The following is a 10,286-nucleotide window of genomic DNA, read 5'->3' as shown; positions in this document are numbered from 1 at the left end:
ACCAGCTACCAAAGTTCTTCTCTGACCTTTACACACATAAAGCCACGGCTTGTGTGCTGAAACACATACATCCTGCACATACACATACTCAATAGTCACAAAAATATTTTACATCAGTCATCTGATCTCAGGCTTTAGCTCAGTTGGCAGAGTGCTTGCCTAGCATTCATGATTCCTTAAGTCAAATTTCCAGTACTGGAGGCAGTATGGTGGCAAGCGCTCATCCTCCCAGCACTCTGGAGGTAGAGGTAGGCCAATCAGAAGTTCAAGGTCACCCTTGAACCAATGCAGCAAGCAAGCAAGCCTGACGTCAACCTGGACTGGGTTCTGTGAAACCCTAACTAACTAAAAAAAAGTCATAGCTTGAGGACAAATAAAGGAATTCTTGTTTTTCCTGAGTTCCTTTGCCTATATTTTTTGTCCCATTTGTGCATATAAACATTTAGGGTTATACATTAAATAACCATAGTAAGCTTACTGAGATACATAACTAAATAGCTTCTCTACTATAAATCACAAATGTGAAAATGTTGCTGCAGAATTTCTCTCCAGCTTCCGCCGCCAAGTCTCACCAGTCCCAGAGCCCACTTATAAAATAAACACACAGACTCTTACATTATTTAAACTGCTTGGCCAATAGCTCAGGCCTATCATTGTCTAGCTCTTACTCTTATATTTAGCCCATTTCTATTAATCTTTACTTTGCCATGTGGCTCGTGGCTTACCGGTACTTTACATCTTCCTTGTCCTGGCGGCGGCTCCAGGCAGTCCCCTTCTTCCTCCTTTTTCAATTCTCCTCTCTGTTAGTCCCGCCTATACTTCCTGTCTGGCTATTGGCCAATCAGGGTTTATTTACATATAGTGATATCCACAGCATGAAAATCACAGCTTTATCAGCCTTAGAAATATTTCTTTTGTTAGTATTTAAGGAAAACATTTGTGCAAATACTCATATATCTTCTACATCAGTGTCTCATCTTTGAGTCTAGTTTTGCCCAACTAATGAAAGGTGTCTACCCCTTGTCTCTAAGGGAATTCCCTTTAAAACAAGTAACTGGAAGTCCTGGAGCTAGGCTCAGAGAAGGACCAGGAAGGACAATGCCAGCCTCTGGTCATGTCTGGAATGCTTTGAGCATGACTTTCCAGTCTTGATAGACTTAAGTCATCACATGTCAGTTCAGAGATGATCCGAGGCACAGATGCTCCTGGGCCTATTCTTAGCACTCACTATTTTTTCTTATGTGTACGCGTGTACGGTGTGTGTGCTGGTGTCTGTGTGGGGGTATGCACTGAGTGTGGAGCCCAGTTAGTGTTGAGAGTCTTCCTCTGTCTCTCTCTACCTTGTTGACTGGAGCAGGCTCCCTCGGCTGAACTCAGAGATCATAAATAAGGGGACGCTAGCTAACCAGCTTGATCCAGTGGGAGTCCTCTTGTGCCATCAACACTTGTAAGCACTGAGCAATCTCCACAGCCCCAGCTCTCACTTTTTACATAGTCAGTTGGCTGTAAGTGACCGTCAAGGCTTCTTTCTCCAGTAAGAACCCCACAGAACCCCAAAGTGTTAAACAATGTTCCCTTTAGCAGACGTTCCCAGCACTGTCACCCACAGAAGAATATGCAGAGGTCTTCGTGAGTTTTATGTGACCACACTACCATGCCTATGACTCCATGTTAGCATTACTAACTCAGCCCTTAGTGGAGGTTACTGCATAAGGCTCTCTCGCCAGTTTATTACTAGCTATTTTCTCCTCTTTTACAGAAGAAAGTGGATTGTCATAGTATTACAGAGAATGCAGCTTTGTCATGATAGAATAAAGACATTTCTACCCCTCCACCATGCTGGCATGTACACACACTTCAGAATGAAGTATTTCCATAGACTTGTGTTACCACTAATTCGGACACACATTTCCTTCTCCTGTATGAACCTACCGTCTATGAAAACACTACACCACAGGGTGCAGTGGGCGGAGCACCCTGCAGACTCTGCTTCTTCTTGGCTGGCGACTTGGGTGAGTCGCTGGACCTCACTGGGTCTCAGATCCCTCCTCTGACTCCGCTGAAACCCAGGGACGATGCTCAATTTCCAGCAGCGTTGTTTTTCTGAAAATGAACTACAAGTTGTGCTCAAGTCCCCAATTCCCTTTTCCTCTCTACAAGGAAAGGTCGGGGGAGTTTATGCCTAGTGTTACTGTTCAGTCAGATCCCTATTCAGCCCTGCCTGGAAAAATATTGTCTTTCATAAGAAACCACAGTTGAATATAGAATAGACATCCTCAAGTGTGAGAACAACATAAGAAACAATTTTCTTTGGCTTTGGCTGAAAATGGCAGCCACTAAGTAATTCATAGACATTTGATGTGAAGGATGCAAACACAAATCACTTCTGTGGTGACGCAAGGCCATTGAAACTGGACTCCAGACAGATCAATCACACATGCTTCAAAGACAAAAAGCAAAGACAAATAACGGTAAGATTAATTTTAAACCGTATCTGAGATGCTTTCTATAGAACTTGAGTTTAAAACTTTCAGAAAATGTTTCCGACTGTATGCTTACACAAACTATTTCCCCACTATAATATGATAAGCAACCATTTATTTTAAAAATTCATGCACATATTTTAATATTTTCAAGATTTCACATTGTATGATTTATTAGACAAGGTGAAATGATTCAACTTTCCTTTTTTAAAAAATCTAATTTGATTTTTTAAGTTTTATTTATTTGTTAGAAAATGTTATTTCAATGGACTCTTTGTTCCAGAGATGAATTCTGATCCTGAAGAGGTGGCCCTGGGAAGTGCTAGTCAAGCCAGCTGCCTACATGCCTTGACTCAACTGAGGCCTCCAAATTGGGTCAGGACAGGCCTGAGTTCTGAGCTTTCACTCTGTTTCGGGATGATGGTGGCAGCAGCAGCTGCCTCTCTAGGAACTTTTTGTTACTTTTGGTCTTGATAAAAAGCCCAGATGGCCTTGAATCTGCCCCACCCCTCAAGTGCTGGGATTACAGGCTCACTGGTGTGCCCTACCACACCTGACTAGTTTTTCATTTGTTTGGTTGATTGGTTTTGTTTTTTTGCTTTTTCTTTTGCCACATTGTACAGGATGGTCTTGAACTTCCTACCTCAAGTAGTCCTTCTGCCTCAACCTACCAAGTAACTGAAATTAATGGGTTATACCACTGCCTGTCTTCTAGAAACTTCCTGAGCTAGGCTCTTTCTAGTTTACACCAAACTCAGAAGTAAAGGTATTGTTCGGCTGGAACAACTTCCCAGCTGAGAAAGCCCCATTCCTGCCTCCCCCAAACCCACCCTCTCAGAGAAATTGCTAAAAGTCAGTTCCACCCAGTTTGTGGAGGACGAGTCCTAGCCCTGCCCTACACCTTGCCCCACTCTTCTCCCTCCAAACCCCGCCCTCTCAGAGTTAACCCCAAAAGCCCAGGTCCGGGTCAGTGGCCCAAGACCCTGCCTGAAAGCTTACCATAGCACAAACCCACCTTGGGGCATGTCATCACCTGCAGCCCTGACAGGGTATTTAAACCACCCCCTTAGAACAGCTGTGTGATCTCTCTCCTGCTCCCTTTCCAGAGAGTCACCCAGGTGCGCTTTGCTCAGATTAAACCTGGTTCTCTACTTTTGAATTTGGCTCCATTTGGTTTACTTCGTCAGCAGGGAAACCTACTACCAGGATACAAAATAAATAAATAAATAAATAAAACAAAAACAAAACAAAACCTATCAACTTGGTGCTAAACCCAGGAAGAGTTGAGTCTTTCCTATGACCACATGGGAAGCCACCTCCCTTTTACCCCACACCCCACCTCCACCACACTGGACCGACTTTTGACTTGGTAAGTCACCCATTTCCAAACCAAAAGCCTATAAGAGGTCAAGGACTTCCAACCCCCAGGATCCCCTGCCAAGCCATGGCCATGCCAGGGCAAGCCTGATCCGTTTCTGGAGCAAAGACAGCCTTTGCTCTGGGGACCTTTGTGTGAGGAGACATCCTTTCCAAAGGCTACCCCCACCCCCACTGCTCGACCTCAGGCTATGGGGGTGGCTAGAGCTTAAGCTGTGGATCCCCCGGCTGCCGGCAGAGGGGAGCAAGCAGGAGAGATGGCCACATGGGTGCAGTAGGCTGTAGGAGCCAGACAAGCACACGTGTCCACGTGGAAAGTAATGAAAGGCAGAGGGAAAGAAAGAAAGGCCATCTGGGAGCTAAGACACAAGAGACTGGTGGACAGACAGAGAACAAGGGAGGGGAAGGGGCAGGAGTGCAGAGCCCAAAAGTTCTGGGTAAGCGAGCTCAAATCATCTGTCAGACAGTGTGAATGGATCTGTGCCTGTATGTTTCCTTGTGGACATGGGAGCCACACAGAATTATTGCAGGCTCAATTGGATGTGTGAATGTATGCGGCCACTGCATGCTTGCTTCTGACTGGTCTTGGATGCCTGAGTTTACATGTTTCTTTTATCCTGTTAATAGCTCAGCTGTTGCTATTATAACTAGCTGCCTGGGCTCAGAATTTGACTCTGGGATTTCTGGCCACTGAATCCGATGTAATGACAGGAAAAGTTATGTTATGCTGGTCTACCTAATTAAAAAAAAAAAACAAATAGTAAGGAATGGGATGGTTAAAAATCTATAACAAAAAGTTAATTTAAAAGATCTAACTCCAAACTGGAACTGCTGTGGAAAACATCAAGTGGTCTACTACCACCTTAATTAAGTACAGCCACATTGGCAGACACCATTTTAACTAAGGTTGGAGAAGAGGGAGGTCATATGACTTTACCACCATCTTGAGAAAAGGTGACCACATGGAGTGGGCCCACCAAGGAGATATCAGGTCTCCAAGATATTTTGGATTAGGATATATTTCTATACGATAATTCCTGTCCTGTCCTAAAAACAAGGTATTTAAAGATAGGATGTAAAACAATGCTGGTTTACTGAGGTATTAAATTTGCACCTCCATGCATTCATGAACAGGGATGTATCTTGCTAGCAGCTAGACTTTGCAAAGTAAGAATAATACCCTTGGTATTGATTTTAGAAACACTAAATTGTTTACAATGTTAAAACTGGGTTTTGCCTTCTAGAGATACTAAACTGCTTATACCTAACAGATAATGATCCCTTGATCCTCAAATGCTTCAGAGATCTGAGAATATGACATTTAATAAAAAAAGCTTCTCATGACAGAGACATGCCAGTTCCTGTCAGCAGCCCCTATCTCCTCCAAGGAGGATGGATGGCTGCAAAAGAACTTCCACTTGGAGCTTGTTTTAAATGTAGCAGAGCCAGCCACAGAGCAGAAAAACTACCTTGCACCTTAACTGCTGCTAAGGCCCTGTCCAGACTGTGGACAAGCAGGACACTGGGGAACTGATTGCCCCGCTTTGCCAAGACAAGGTAGGCCAGTATCCCCAAATTCCTACTGCACAGGAAAGCCTGTCAGATATTCTGGGGCTGGCAGCTGAAGACTGATGCTGCCCTGGGACTCCTGTCCCCAACAACCATGGAGGAACCTGGGGTATCTGCCTAGGTAGCCAGTTAGCTCCTGTCACTTCTGCTTACTTAGACAAAATGTATCCTTCTCAGATCTGATGGTGTTTGATGACTAGAGCACTGATAGATTTACCAGTTTAACAGCTCTCCCCCACAACCTCCCAAGGGTACAAGCACCTTGGTAACTCATTAGTTCATTAGGTAAGTTTCTTGTTAAAATTACAAACAGGTTTGCCTTGTTCCCAGGCTTCATAGTAAAGGATAAACAGGCTCCAGAGTCTGATAAATGGAGCTTTGATAAAGTGATAAGAGTACTGACTACAAACAGTTTTCAGAAGTTCTTAAATTTCTGTGCTTTTTACTGGTCGCAGCTTTTAGGTTCTTTATGACACTAACAGGACTGTATAGAGGCTTTTTCAGCGTTACTGTATTGTCTCCAGCCACAGGCGGCAAAACTCTGCTGAAGTGTTGCTGAAAAGCACGATGCCGGTAACAGTTCAACAATCCGTGGCTGCTCATTCTTGCTGACTCCTCCCTGTCTGAAACAGGTTAGCACTGAAGGTGGTATGGAAGCTTGCATGTGTGTTCAACTGTTCCTCCTCCTCTGCCTGCTCAACCTCTTTGGTTCAGTAAATTTCCTCTGGTTGTCTTCTAAGTACAGACTTAAAGGTGTGTTTCATTGGGCTAAAACTGGGCCCTAGGAGATAGGTTCATGCCTTTTAACCCAAAGCCATGGCCTTTGCTATGACACCAAGGTGTAAATCTGTTCCAGCTGTTTTACAGACACCTGCATGTTCCTGGGGTAAGAGTTCTGCTACTGTGTCAATAAATCTGGCCTGGTGGAAACTAATACCAGTCTCTAGGGCCCCTCTTTGACTCCACCCATCTTCGAGCCCATATTTTGCAGGTCCACTCCTCCTGCCAGACATGTGCCAAGGCCAGCCTGCAGGGGGCCCTCCAGATACACCAGCCCCTGCCCCAGCTCCGAAGACAGCAACCAGGCAAGGACTGGCAGATTGACTTCACCCACATGCCCATCATAAAAAGCTCTGTTATCTCGTAACTCTTGTTGACACCTTTCCAGGATGGCTAGCGGCATTTCCTACTTCCAGGGAAACAGCAGATGTGTGGCTCAGGCACTCCCTGAACACTTCACCCCTTGATTTGGTGTGCCATTACCCACAAGCTCCTGGGACATCAGTGCTGGTACTGCCCCCTCCAGGCTCAAGCAGGCATCTATTCGAGATAAATGGTCTGTCCAGCAACTGGGACCCTCCACCCTCCAGTCTTCCAAAATGTCCCAATGAAGGGCATATCTGCTCTTGTGTCTGGCTCATTCACCCTTACCTCTTCTGTACAACAAGGGCACATCTCCATTCCATTTTTTCTGGCAATCTTCACTCTTCCCACGGCTAGCCCCATTCATAGGGCCTGTGTTAATAATCTGGTTTTTTCTCCTAGCAACTCACCTTCTCCGCTTCCTTAAGAAACAGATTCCTGAAGTCATGACAGTTAACCGGATGCTTCTTCACTCGGTCCTCCTGCTGAGTGTGAGCCCATTGGCTCCTGACTCCCCCTCCCCACATCGTCCCATGCCAACAGAAAGTAGCCAGACTTGAATCAGCACCCATATATCCTAGAAGGTTGCAATGTTCGGCTGGAATAGCTCAGCTGAGAAAGCCCCATTCCTGCCTCCCCAAACCCTGCCCTCTCAGAGAAACTTACAAAAGTCAAGTTCCACCCAGTCTGTGGATGATGCATCATTGTCCTGCACCTACAGCTCACCCGACTCCTCCCCTCCAAACCCCACCCTCTCTGAGAAACCACAAAAATCCCAGTTCTGATCGGTGGCCCTTCACAAAAGCTTACCATAGCAGGAACCCACCTCGGGGTACATCATCACCCCATGCCCCTGCGGCGTATTTAAACCACCCCCTTTGGAATGGCTGTGTGATTTCTCTCCTGCTCCCTTTCCCGGGAGCCACCCAGGTTGCTCAGATTAAACCTGCTCCTTTACTTTTTAATTCGGCTCAAATTGGCTTTTACTACACAGCCGAGAAACCTACTACTAAGGGATACAAAAAATCTACCAGGGATACAAAAAAACCTATCAGGTATCATAGAAAGAATGTAAAATGGTCCCTCCAAGCAGAGTTCTGAGATTTTCCACATTGCCTCCATTAAGCTATGTCACAACAAAGAGGAATTTTGGGTTAAGATCATGGGTTGAGGGATGACAACATGGCTAAGTGGGTAAAGGCACCTGCCCCAAAGCCTGGTCATATGAGTTTGATCCCTGGACCACTAAGGTAGAAAGAGAGAACAATTCCTGCAAATTGCCCTCTGACCTCTACAGACACAGGACCCTGTGAGCAGCGCCACTTAATAAGTAAGTTAATTAAAATAAAAACAAACAAAGCCAGTGTTTGACAATTGTTCCCAGCATTGAGTATGAATGGAATATTCTCCACCAAATGTGTCGTATCTTGTCATTTCAAATACAAAATTTAATCAGCATTTGACCTGAAAACCTTTGTGTAACATTCAAATGTACTAAAAAATGTTATTTTGATATTACAACTTCACATAATTAGTGAAAAGAGATTTATGAACTTAAAACTTGGTGGGGCTGGAGATGGCTCCGCAGTTAAGAGTGCTTGCTACTCTTACAGAAGACCTGGGTTCAGTTCCCATTACCTACACAGTGGCTCACAACTACTTAGAGGGACCTTATACCCTCTTCTTGCCTCCTTGGGCACCAGACACTCATGTGGTGCACAGACACAGATACATTCAGGCACACACACACACATTTACATAAAATAAACATTTTCAATAACTCACTGTGTGAGCAGTTCACAAATACAGCGAGTATCCCTCTTAATATGTCCAGTTTTCACCAGTGCCCCGTATATGAACTTGTCTGCTGTAGTTATGGAAGTTTTCTGAGATTTCTCCAACACTGAAACACAGTGTCCAGATCACAGCACTGTGGACGAATGTTGAGGTTTATCTCCAGTTCTCTTTTGGAGACCTTTTTCCTCCCAAAAATATCCTCAGAGTTGAGTCCTTTCCATAGTAATACCAAATAATTCCAGTCCTCTCTCATCAGGCAAAAGATGGGCACCTGCCCACGTGCCAGGCAAGGCTGAATATTTTTCTCTTGAGGACTGGAGCTTCTCTTGGGTAATAACATGACTAGACATGCATCCAAGGTCCAGAGGAATGAGAGTGACTGGGCCATGCCTATAAAGGCATTCGGACAGCTAGTTTGCAGATTGGATCTGGATAAAGGAGAGGAAATAGAAAAACAAAAAAACAAAAAAACACAGGTGAAAGAATGTGTAGCCCCAGATGGGGGGCCGGGGGTGTGTGGAAATGCCAGTTCCTGAGACTCTTCAGTTTCCAGCTCTAATTCCTCTTGAGTGCTGACTGCTCTTCTCTTCATGCATTCCAAAGGGAAGAGCTGAGTAAGAAAGCCTCCTTTAGGGAACCAGAATGAGCTTGCTTTGATCATATATACCTAAGAATGAAACTGTGGTGTGCTGAAAATTCTCCGTGTGTAATGGCAGGCACAGCAGGGGAACGTTTGATGACAACATCTTCCTTGAAATACTTCCATCCGAGATTTGTGTTCATTCTTCTGAGACTACCGACATTTAAGCTTGATGTTAATTACACTATCAACTTAGATATATACTGCCTCAGAGAAAGTCAGGCCATCACATTCTGTAATTCAATCCCTTTGTAGAAAATGAGTTATAAAATTTATGACTCACTTTACACTTTCCCTACTCTCCAATGTGAAGATGCTCCATTTTCCTTGATGAAGAAAAATGGCAGACACTGCATGGCTCTGCATTCTCCTTGGCATCTATTAACATTTACTGTCTTTTTAATTTTTTTTTCATGCTGACCTTCTGACAAACACTGCTTGGCAAGCTCTGATGCCTTCAGCAATTCTGTCAAGTCTCAGCCAGTCTGCGACCCAACATAAAACTATTTCTGATTTCTGATATATCACTGGTCCATTTATCTTTCCATCTACAGGGCAAGGTAAAATAAGATGAATTGAGGGGGATGCTGTACTTTCTTTTCCTGCTGCTGTGATAAAGCACCTTGACAATAACAATGTAGGGATGAAGGGTTTATTCTGGCTCCAAGTTCAATGGTATAGTCCATCATGTTGGCAAAATCAAGTCAGTAGCGGCGCAAAGCAACTGGTCCTGTGACATTCACAATCAGGAAGTAAATACTAAGAATACAGGCTTCTGCTCAGCTCCCTTTCTCCATTTATACAGTTCATAATCCTAGCCTGGAAATGGTACCACCCATGGTGGATGGATCTTCCCACCTCGATTAATGTAATCAAGAAAATCCGTCACGGGCATGCCCAGAAGCCCATCTCCCAGATAATCTAAATGTTGCTATGTTGACAATTAACACAACTATAACAGAGGATATAGAAGTTTATTTCAAAGGTAGGAGAGCCATAAGAAACTCAGATTCCTGCATAGTAGCTTTGCAGAGCAATGTTCAGGAGACCTGTCCAGCCTGCACTGAACTTTGCATTAGTGAAAAGGATTTTTGCTGTGGGTCTGAGGATAGTGTGTTACAGAAGGTAACTGGCATCACCATTCCTGGTTTTGTGATACTAAACACATCTTATAAACATGGTACAATCTTTATATTTTTATAAGTAAAAAAGATGAATCAAAATTTCTTTAAAATTTGTGAGGGAAAAATATCTGTAACACAAAAAGAGGCCAAAGA

The sequence above is a fragment of the Peromyscus eremicus genome, chromosome 6 (genome assembly GCF_949786415.1).
Source record: "Peromyscus eremicus chromosome 6, PerEre_H2_v1, whole genome shotgun sequence".
Classification (NCBI taxonomy): Eukaryota; Metazoa; Chordata; class Mammalia; order Rodentia; family Cricetidae; genus Peromyscus; species Peromyscus eremicus.
The sequence above is the reverse complement of the archived record's forward strand: the minus strand, read 5'-3'. Positions refer to the sequence as shown.